General features: G+C 47.7%; 1 long non-coding RNA gene across 1 annotated transcript; it reads left to right on the top strand.

Moving 5' to 3' along the window:
* The first annotated feature begins 2,813 nt into the window (after window positions 1-2,813).
* On the top strand, window positions 2,814-6,062 carry LOC123034886. The gene is made up of 3 exons (XR_006416856.1): window positions 2,814-3,321; window positions 4,073-4,131; window positions 5,700-6,062. It is a non-coding gene; the product is annotated as an uncharacterized LOC123034886 (long non-coding RNA).
* The last annotated feature ends 5,287 nt before the right edge of the window (window positions 6,063-11,349 follow it).

Raw genomic sequence — 11,349 nt, 5'->3', positions numbered from 1 at the left:
CCCAGCTCAGCGGGGAAATGGCTGGGATCGTGCTGGGGGTTGGGGGGAGATGGCTGAGATCATGCCCGTCTTTCCTGCACAAGCGCAACCACGATCTCGGCCATCTTCCCCCCACAGCACGATCATGCCTGTCTGCCCCCCTCGAGTGCGCCAGCGTTCGTGCCCGTCTCTCCCCCCGCCCAGCACTCCAGGATGACGGGTGCGTGCAGGGATTGCGGTTGTGCTGGGGGGGGGGGGGGGGGGGGGGGCCCGCCGGGGGGGGGGGGGGAGATGGCCGCAATCTTTGTTGCTCTTTGTCACTTTGCTTCACATTTTTCTGATTTAAAAAAATAGTTGCTGATCGGATTAACCTTATTTACATTGAACCTTATGGGGAAATTTGACTTGGCTCACGACCAACTTGGGTCACGACCAGAGTCCTGGAATGGATTAAGTTTGTGAGCCGAGGTACCACTGTGTTTGGCTTGTACTGCCCCTCACACGGAAGATGACTTAAAACAGAAGACGGGATGGATGTTCAGATGTCTATCTAACCCATGAATTTCACAGCCAACTGGCTTTTCCCAAGTTGCGTAGAATCTGCAGACATGTGGAATATTTTTTTAAAAACTTTCTGGATTTTTATACAAACGCAGCTGTAAAAAAGATTTTTAAAAAAATAGAGAAGCAACCAGAACTGCATTTCCCCAGAGGCTCAACATGAGCATGTGCATTTGGAGGGGATTTGCACATTTTGGAAGTGCAAGTGAATGCAGGTGAGGGAACAGGAAAAAATCCAATTTCAACAGAAAAAAGGAGCTTGATGATAATGAAATGCAGGTAGAACAGGTTTAATAAAATCCCCTACATCCCTAGAAATTATTTGGTGGGGTGGGAAATAATTTCAGCATTTTCAAAGAGAAGATTGCCCTCTGTAAAGTAGGCCACCCTAGGATTGCAGCCTAAGTGACCATTTTGCCCTTCTTCCAAGCAAACCAGCACAAAGCCTTTCTAACTGAAAGGCTTCATTATGTTAAGGATGACCTGCCAGCTGTCAGGCTGGCTTTGTGATACCAAAGAAGAGTATTGCAGAAGCCAATGACAAAGGAAACAAGCAAAGCTGGGATACCGGGCTCTTAGGAGAATGGTCACCTGCTCCACTTCTGAATCAGAATCCAAGTCAACAACCTTGGAAGGCTTTTTGATAGAAGAAACAGGCCCGAACTCCACAGACGCATCTTCTCACCCACCCCACTAAGCCCTCCTCAGTGCTTAGTGCAGGAGGCCACCCGCTTGGCAAAAATATTCTCATTTTCTCCTGCACTGCCCCCACCCCCATCTGAGCTGAACATGCAATGCCAATTCCAAAACCTGCAAGGGGGGCAGCCTAGGAGCAGATGGGAGGCCCCAAAGGGTGCAGCCAACCTCTGGAGAAAACCTCTTCTGATATAATCAGGTTTTTCAAAACAGGTGAGTCTATAAGAAAGTGTCAGTTGGAAAGAAATCTGAAGCCTGGAAAAGATTTATATATATGCATACAACTTCAGCAAGTGATGAGCATTGTTTTGGTTCTCATTGTTCTGGAACACCGTCAAACCAGATACGACTTTCTAGATTAAATATGATTGGATGATTTACTGTCATGGAGGAATTGCGTCCCCCAAGGACGCTGCCTGCCCCATTTGCGGCCTTGAAGTACAAAGCCCAGATATTGCTCTAGGTCAAATATGCTACTCCAAACTAGCTTGGAAATTGACTAGCGGATTTTCCCAGATTAAAACCAACACATTTCCTTAATTGCTACCAGACACATAAGATCAATGCATCTGCTCTGCTCTGCACACAAGCACAGCCTCCTCTTCTTGTGGAGCAGATTGGTGTGACCTTTACAGCCGATGTGCCATCTTTGATAATCTGGAGGATGTACAGAACATGCCGTTTATGGGGATGGATTTTATACTGTTACGATGGCCAGACTTAAATCCCTGAGGCATGGCTGTACCCACACAAAGCCAGAACAGAAAAGGGTCCAGGGCAGGACCAGGGAGTGGGCGTCAAGAGGATTCCACCTCCTTATTGGGAGATCAGACCTCTAACCTCTGGGTTTGTTTCCAGTTTGGGTTCCTCTGACATCGAAGTTGTTCTGCTTTGAGGCAGTAAAAGTTCTGTAACCAGTGTGGCATGTTCTAGAATTCTCGTTCCCCCAGAGAAGCAATGAATGAGACCAATTTACTTTAGCTAAGTGTCAGCCGTAATGCAAACAAGTACTGATGAGTCTGAGACCAGTTTTTAAAAAGTGAGACTTCATTAAAGTGTACTGGGACCCTCTGCCACTGAGGCAGCCGGGCCCGGGTCTTCCAGACCCCAGGAGAATCCAGGACTGAAGCCCAGACTGACCCAAGTCTGTAGAGAAGGCAGCGGGGCCATTCAGCTGCATTCTCTCTCAGACCATCTTTTTTTTAGGGCGGGGGGAGCAACCCTCATTTATATTTGCATGCGTGCTCTGCAGAAGCAGTCTTCTGGCTGCTCAGCTCATCATTGTCCTTCCTGCAAACATCCAGGGGGGCAGGTGAGGGGGGGGTCGGCAGCAGCCCCTCTAACCGGAAGCACCTCTGTGGATGGTTCTTCCACCACCCAACACCGAGTGGCTTCCGGCACCAGGAAGCCCTTGTGGATGCTGTGGGTCCCTGTGGCTGCACAAGTGCCCCACAGCTGGAGCAACCCCAGCAAATGCTGCACTGCACAGGCCTTTGCCTCCCCCCTGCACCCCGCCTTGTTTTAACGACTTACCTCAATGCTTGTGAAAATTAATTGCTTCTGTTTGTTTTCAGCCCTCTTCTGCATTATGGGCCCTGTCTGTGTCGGTAGCAAACTTAGCAATTCATGGCCTGGTGAAGTGTGTGTGTGTGCCCGTGTGTGTGCGCACACCCGTGCACAAAAGACCATCAGCAGCAGGAGGGGGGAATCAATCACCTCATCTGCTGGACTGTGCTTTAATTTTGCCTCCAACTGCACCCCATTCCTCCCTGTCGCCCTGAGATTGACATGGTGGCATTTGGTACAAAGGCAAGCCTCCTGGTGCCGAACAAGGAGGAGGGCCAGGTGGAAATCAATGGCCAGCAATATGCACCAGGAATCAAATACTGATGAGCTGCTGCTATGGAAGGTGGAGGGAGATGCGTGCGTCTTGCTATTCCAGAGTTGTATTGCAAAAGGCAGCATCGTGTACCCGAAGTGCAGAAAACAAGACTGTGGGACCATGCAAGCTATGTCATAAGAGACTTCCTGAGCATGCCTGGCATCTCAGTATTTTGAAAGAAAGCATCCAAGATACTTATCCAGGTATGTATGTAAATACACACAGCCTGGTTAGGCCACCATTAATATTCAAACACATAAATGTAGCCATAACCACACACATACACGCACACACGGGGGGGGGGGACTATTTCACATCTGGTGAATACAGAATAAGGATGCACATCAGCTTGAAAAGTACCACTCCAAAATATTGCAAATACCATCAATCTCTTTACAAAATAATTCTCATACATCTGAATTTCTCAAGCATTTATAGAATACGTTACTTTCATCATAACTAGTTATTGGGCAGGATAAAATGAAATTAATAAGAATAACTACCATATCCTAGACCCCTTAAAAAATCCAGTACAGGATGGGAAGCATTTCTCTTCCGGTAAGAAACTGTATGGATCTTAACAGTTTTTAAACAAATGGATCGCCATTTTTGTATCACTGTTACCCACACTTCTTTTTAATAATTTAACAAAATTCTCAAAGGATTATCTGCAAGTTTATGCCCCATAATTTGCTCAGTATAGGACAATATTGCTTGCAAGTAGACCACGATTCATTCACATTTCCAAAATGAATGGAAGAAATTGGAATACATTTCCCATATTTAGGATTAAGTAAACCATATATGAATTGAACAGCAGTTAAATACCACTGATGTTATGTTTTGTGTTAATGTGTTAAATTCACCATTGTTATCCTCACAATTTTCTCCCATATTCATTGCCAAACTTAATCTACTGAAGTTATTCACAGAGCTCTTCATTTTTGCTAATAGGCTGTAAACTCACCATCAGTACATCCTGCCAACGAAGCCTCAAGTTGCGGACCAAAAATGTACGTATTGATTACAGCCCCCTTCCTGGCTTGATCCCATGCGACTGCACCGGCCAGCATGTGCCGTGCCTTAAGGGTACCTTGATAACCTGGACACTGGTAAATTAAAAGAAACGAGGTGATTTAGAACAAAAAGTTGCCACATGGAGCAACTGGTTCTTGTTCCTTGTTCAGGATTTCAGCCAATCTGTCTCATTCCATCTCTTCTACCGCCCAAGATTTAGGGTTCTTTACACGATGGGCCTGTTCACACATAATGCTAAGCAATCATGGTTTAATTTTCCTCATGGATCAGTTGAGCAGAACATATTCTTTAATGTGCACGTGATGGCACACTTGTCTCTTGCTGGGTTGCACAAGCCTAGCATTGTGTGTTGTTTGAGGGCAGCAGTTATAATCCACAGCTTGTTTCAGGGTTAACTGGGGATGCTTACCCCTGTGAACAAGCCACAACACAACACAACACAACGATGCAATGGCAAATTTAGAAGTGCGTGCGTGTGTGGGGGGGTCCTTTCACGGTATTCAAGGCCACACCTCAACACCTGTGCAGGCCCGGCAGGCCTCTCCAGAGAGGGAGTTCCCAGGGGCTGCTGCAAAAGAACTCTGTTTAAATTCAGTGGTGGCTGCCAGCCATGGAGCCGCAAAATTAAGTCTCTCGAGAGGCGGTGGGGGAGGGACAGTGACTTCGGGGACCCAGCAACCCCCCCAAGAGGCCCCTCCCAAATAAGTGGGGGTGCTCTGACCCCCCAAGGGGCCCCTACATTGCGCCCTTGAGCACAGCTAGGCACAGCAAGCCAATGTGCCACAGATGCTGTGCAAAACGAGGGTCCATGGAGGCCCTGCCCCCACTGCCAACGGAAGCAGCATGCGACGCAAGCTGGGTCCTTGGCGGGACTGCGTGGCTCCGGCGTGTGCGCCTCCCCGCTGGGCGAGTCCACTTTGCCCACAGGTCGTTTTCCTAAAGTGCTTGCGCACCTCTGCATCCCCGTGCATGCGAAGGGCGCGTCTTTGGGGATGCAGGGTGGGGTGCTGTTCCAAACTGCACAACTCTGGGGAATTGAGATGGCTAGTCGTATATAATGCCAGGTAGCTGAGCCCTGGACATGCTTCTGCACAAATCCTGCTGAGGTGCATAAGAATGTGTGCGGGAATCATTAACTTCAATGGGGCAGAGCTGGAGAACCTGCGGGCAAATTGCTCTCCTTGTGAGGCTGGGAGGGTCTGTCCTTCACCCTCTCCTTTCTTCTCTTTGTTTTGCTCTGCACAGTGGTGCTTTTCAAGGAAGTAAAACCGAATTGCCATTTGGTTAGCGGATGTTCAATTATTTGAAACATTCCTTTCCAACATGCTATTTTAAAGCTATTCTGGCAGGATTCTTTTCTTTTTGCTTTGAACATGCCAATTGCAAAGTATCATTCCCATCTCTGCTTCCCAGTGCCTCCCAGACATGCATCCTGTTTGAGATGGGATGGCTGTATTTATTTACTGGGGGTGTCAAATTTCTCCTAAGTTCCTTTTTATTGTACATTCAGTTGTCTTCCTGCTTCCCTTCTCTTTCATTCCAGACTCACGGATTCATCCTTGACATAAGACAAGACATCTGTTTTCTCTGATGATGGCCTTTGAATCTCTCCTTCAGTTTCCCTGCTTTTTTGCACTACTAAAGAGTAGCAAGCCTCTTTGAGAACTTTTTGTTTTCCCAGCAAGTTTTACAACATGAGAATGTTGCCATATGCGAGAGAGGGAAAGACACCCCCTTCTCACTGTATATTTTAGACTCAGGGTTTCTTTTAATCTTCCTACGTTGCACATTACCTCTTCAGTGCACATAGACTACATATTCTTTCATGAGTTGGGTGGCTGGTTTGTGAAAAACAATGTTTGGCACAATGCACAGATGCTCCATGAAGCAATATTACAACACTCCTCCCACAACTCTTTGTTGGTTGCTCTGACTTTTCTTGCAGTGCTGCTTTATGCAAACTGACTTCCTGTATTCTCCTTTCTCCTGATCAATTCCTTGGTCTTAACCAAACTCTTTGGACTTTCATAAGGAAGCCCTGCAGTGTTTTCTTCCTGGATTCATTTCATATACCACTTTTGGCAAAATGTTGGAAGCAACATTGGTGGTTGTGAGCAAGCACACGAGAATCACTGTCTGAGACCGTCTTTTGGGTGCCTCCTCCAGGAAAGGTTGAGAGGATGGTGGCAGGACAGGGGAGAACCTTCGCAACAGCAGCATTCCAAGAATGCTACACTGTCCCCATGGAAGGCCGCCTGGTATCAACCTTGGCATCTTTTCACCACTTGGCTCTATCCCACGCTTCTAAAGACTTTTTGAGGAGCAGTGGGGTGAACATCTTGTGCCTGCCTGCTCCTCTTGGTCTGCCTCTGGCCAGGGACCTCACCACCTTGCCCTCAGGTCTTCCGGCAATGCTCGTCCCGAATGCCAGCTCAGCCCAAAACAAGGTGCTGGAGGACTGTTCTTCTGCGCCTCGGCAGCTGTCCTGTGGGCTTCCACAGGGCACACTGCTTTCCCTCATGCTGTTCCACAACCACATGAAGCCACTGGTGGAGAATGCTGGGAAGGTGGAATGAGAGGTCAGCAACATGCTGGTGGCACCCAGCTCTGTGTCTCCTCATTAACAAGCATAAATGAGGCCGTGGCTGCTCTGAATCGGTGCCTGGACCTGGATGTGGATGGGATGAAGGACATTAAAGAGTCCAGACGAGGGAAAGGTACTCTTGGTGGGTGGTTTGCCTGCCTGGATGACCGAGGTCCAACCTGTTCTGGAGGCACTGGACATCCGCACCTCACAGTCAGTAGTACTCCTGGATCTGGTATTGTCGCCAGAGGAACAGATGGATTTGGTGGCTGGGAGCACCTTTTATCAGCTTAGGCTAATACACCAACTATGTCCTTACCTGGACAGGGATAGCCTGGCTACAGGTATTCATGCAACCACCTGGCTGGATTGCTCCAATGCATCTTATGTGGGACTGCCTTTGCAAGCAGCCCAGAAACTTCAGCTGCTTCAAAGCAGGGCAACAAAACTGCCGAGACTAGCTAACTTTCACCATTATTTTATACTGTAGTTCTAAACGTTTACATGTTATGGTGCATTCAATGCTGTATTCATACTTTGTATTTTTGTGAACTGCCCAGAGAGCTTAAAACTGATCCATTGATATGCCTGTATGACGTTGTATTTGGGGTTAACTTTTGTGAATTTGAGTGGATGAGATGAGTGGGCTATGGACCTGTTCGCAGAACGGGTTCCTCCTCCTCATCCCGGCTGCAGCGTTCAGTCCTTTCCCAAACGGCACGGCATTCCCGACTTGTTTTAGGAGCCTGTCATGCTCTGAGTTTCTAGTAAAGGCCTGGTGGGCTCAAAGCAGCACCAGCAAGGCAGTGGGGCGTGATCTCGTTCTCTTCCTTCGCCAGAAAGATTTATGAACGTGATGAAACAAAGGGAAGGTATGCCATGCATCACCGCCACCCAGCCCTGCAGTGAAGCCCCATCAGCAGCACAACGAGTTTGCTTCTACAGGGTTTAACACGCCACATGTTTTTCTGTTTCACAGAAGCCATCCCATTCACACTACTGTCTGCACATGGCTGAGGAGTTACTATCGTTCCTGGCATTGTGTGGTGACCTTGTTAGGGGGGAAACCCACTATGTATTCTAAGGATTTCATGTTCCTATGAATGTGACCTGCAGCTTCTACTACAGACAGTTTTTTTAACCTTGTAGAGGTTGCACTTGTGCAATTCACTTGCACACTAGTTGAATGCAATTCTCATACCTCCCTAAAAAAATATCTGAAAGAAGAACAGGTTTAAAACAAACCATCTATCCCTAAACCCGTTTTCCCCGACTGTGGAGGGTTGGCTTGGTCCTCCAACTTGCTCCAAGTAAGCAAAGTTACCCAGATATCGCTTCCTGCACTGGAGAGAGCCCCAGTCTGTTCCAATCCGGCCTTGCTCCAGGGGGAAAAATCCCTTTGTGGCTCCACCACACTCACCACGCCTGCCTTTGTGTTCCCACCTTTCCCTTGCTCTTGGGAGGACCTCCTGAGGATCTACCAACAGGACTAAGTGGGGAAAGAGAGAGAGCCAGGAAAGTGAAGGCCCACAGGAATAGCATTGACAGATGTGCTAAGATACTTCCCTGCCCATACAAATTAGCGCAAGTAGAATGAAATTCTCCTACAACTCATTTGATCCCATCAGTGAATGGATAGTGTGAAAGGTGCTTGACAGTCCATGAAGCAGAGCCGGAACAAATTTAACAAATTCCACACATCCCTAGTTGTAGGTACACCCAGGTAGACAAACAGGTTTGGCTAATAATAATAAAAGCCAAATGCAGTTGTGTGTGCAGCCATCAGTCTTGAGGCCTTCCGCAGAACGCACGGGCTGTGGCAGGGTGCGTGCTTCACGGCACACCGCCCTGGTCCCTGCTGCACAGAGGAGTTGCGGCTCCGCGCATTTGCCAGCATGATGCAGGACACACTCCCCCAAGGGCTGTCACGATTGCCAGGCATGTGGCGGGGTGGCTGGCCAGCACTGCAGCGAGGGCCAGGGCTAGCAACCTGCGACCTGCATGAGTTGCGATAGCTTCCTTGACTAGCGGTCCATTTCCAAGCGCTAGTCAGCTCATGTTCTACAAAGGCTTCCATGACTTAGACCAGGTTAGAAGAATGGCATTGCCCCCTGTGAGCCTCTGTGGAGTTAAGATTTAGCCAGGAAAGCCTTCTTTCTGTCCTGCTAATTTCTGAAGCACGTTTGCTGGAATTCAAGAATGGGATTTCTCGATAGTTGTTCTCAGGCCCAGTTTGCCCAATCTCAAGGGAGCTTCTGCCTGCAGGCAAAAACAAACTGATTTAGAGAGCACTTCCACTCAAAAACTGTCTTGTTCTTCTCCATGTAAATAAGGAGCAATTGGTTTAAATTGCTTTTATTAAATACTTTTAATTATGTGTTTTACCTGCCTCGGTTTTTCTTTCTACTGTGTTGTTTATTGTTGCTTCATTGAATGGCTCTGCTCTTGGAGCATTGCTTGGGGGAAAAGTGGGACACAAATTCAACAAATAACAATAACAGCACATTTGCATTTGCTGCCCATAACTCTCCACACTGGGAGGGTGGCAAGAATCCTATGGCAGGCAAAGGCGCATGGAGGCAAAGGTTGCCTCTGCACTTCGCCTGCCCTGCAAAGAACTTGGATGGCTGATTTGGCTAAGTCTTTCTAAGCTTCCAGTGTGGGCTGTACGGGTCGAGGAAGGGCGCACCACCCCTGGCGCACCACCCCTGTGGTTGGAGCTGGTACAGCAAAGCCTGCTCAAGCCATCCAGACAGTTTCCAGCGTCCACAGGATCGCACCATACCGGAAATAAATGAATAGATGAATAGTGGTAGAAGGAACCAACTTGTGCCATCAGCAAGTGCATCGAGTGGAGCAGTTCTACAGAACGCCACTGGAAACCAAGGGGACCTGTACGGTCCTAATAATTATTAGAATGACTATGTGGAAAAGACAGGTGTGGCACTGATAATTAATAGTTTAACAACAACAAAATATTCAATAGTTTCATTTTGGGAACACAGTATTGCCCTTCCCTTGTATGACTGTTCTCTTTGGTATCTTGGATGTTACAACAATTATGAAATAAACTTATTATATAAGGGTTGGAGAACAGATGTCAAATTATAGAGGACAAATTATGGATAATGTCTTTCTATATTTGGCTGTCTTTGATTTCAGTCTTTGTTCAAGAATTGGCATACTGAGTAATAATTTTTAAAATGTATTGTGATCAAATAAACATCAAACTCAAACATAAATAAAAAGAAATCAGAGAAACAGAGTGAGTCAGAAGTGGTCCCCCAGGCCATCTAGTCTGACCTCCAGCCCCAGCCAGCTCACCTAATGAAATCAAGGGCAACTACCATTTCCAAGAAGTTTGCATTATGTTAAGCCAAAGTTGTTTGTCCTGCTGCTCAGCACCAATGTGTCAGAATTTCAAAAAGGATGTCACAACCGATATTACACATTCCATTAGAATATGAAGCATGCTGGACAGAGAAATGGTTCAGGTAAAACTTTAGCCCATTAACCTGGAGAAAGATGAGCAGTTAAACTATTACGGAAAACACTAGGCTGCTTTTCATTCTAAAACTCTTTGCACTGGATAAGACTTGCTATTATCCCATCTGCAGTCTGGGTCTTGGTGCTGCGGAAGCTGTGAGCTGGTGCATCACTGAATCATGGCTGCAGGTTCAACAGGTGTGACTTTTACGCAGATCCTAACCATATTGACTCAACGTAATTGCTGGTAAGTGCAATGGCTTCAGACCTGCTTCAGATCACCCTCCACACTGCTGACTGTGGTGAAGCTAAGCGTGAGGGCGCCTCTGCAGCGGCTTTTGACTCCTCGGACGCAGCCAGGCCACACATGGCATAAGCGCACAGAGCAGATCAGTACATGGAGCTCTGACTGGCCAGTTTTGGTGGGGAAAGCAGGTGCACTGGTGGCACTTGGCAGCTTTGGGGGCGACTTCCCAGAAGAAAACGGCATGTGTGGAGGAAGTGAGATCCCCCCGGACATCCTGGCCTCAGTTTTTTTTAACAAAAACCAGCCCAGGTGAAAAGTGACACTCCGCAGCACATATTCAAGCGCCGTACTTAGCACAGGTGCAGTTGGGCCACGCGATAAGCATTTGCTATTTCAGTGTCAATGAGCTGAAATTAATATTCCCATCAAACTGCCAAGGTCCACAAAGTCCTGACCTTGCCAGGATCATGTCCACATTTATTACCCACTTCTAGGGAAACGCACACAGTCACGCACCGGACAAACCCCTTCTGGATGCAGGAAGCGAGCAGCTGGCCCATCTCGCCCACACTGTGAGCACGGGCGGCAAACTCTGCAGGGCATCGGGCAGGGTTTCCCCCAGCCTGGCCCAGAGATGCTGAGAACCGGGGCTGAGAGTGCTCACGCACAGCGGGGGCTCTCCCGAGGGCTCGTGGCCCCTCCTGAGGGTGCAGGTCAGAATTATCACCCCACACTGCAGGCAAGACCAACCTGTGTTCAGCCCATGCGATATACAAATGGAGGAACTTTATGTATAATTAGCTTTCATGTTTTCATCCTTTCCAAGAGTCAGTTTTCAAAGGACTGGGAGAACTAAAAGAAAGAAGGCTATAGAAG

This window comes from Varanus komodoensis, unplaced genomic scaffold, assembly GCF_004798865.1.
Source record: "Varanus komodoensis strain SLA01 unplaced genomic scaffold, ASM479886v1 scaffold73, whole genome shotgun sequence".
Taxonomy (NCBI): Eukaryota; Metazoa; Chordata; class Lepidosauria; order Squamata; family Varanidae; genus Varanus; species Varanus komodoensis.
Note: the sequence above shows the minus strand (reverse complement) of the source record. Positions and strands in the feature narration are given on the sequence as shown.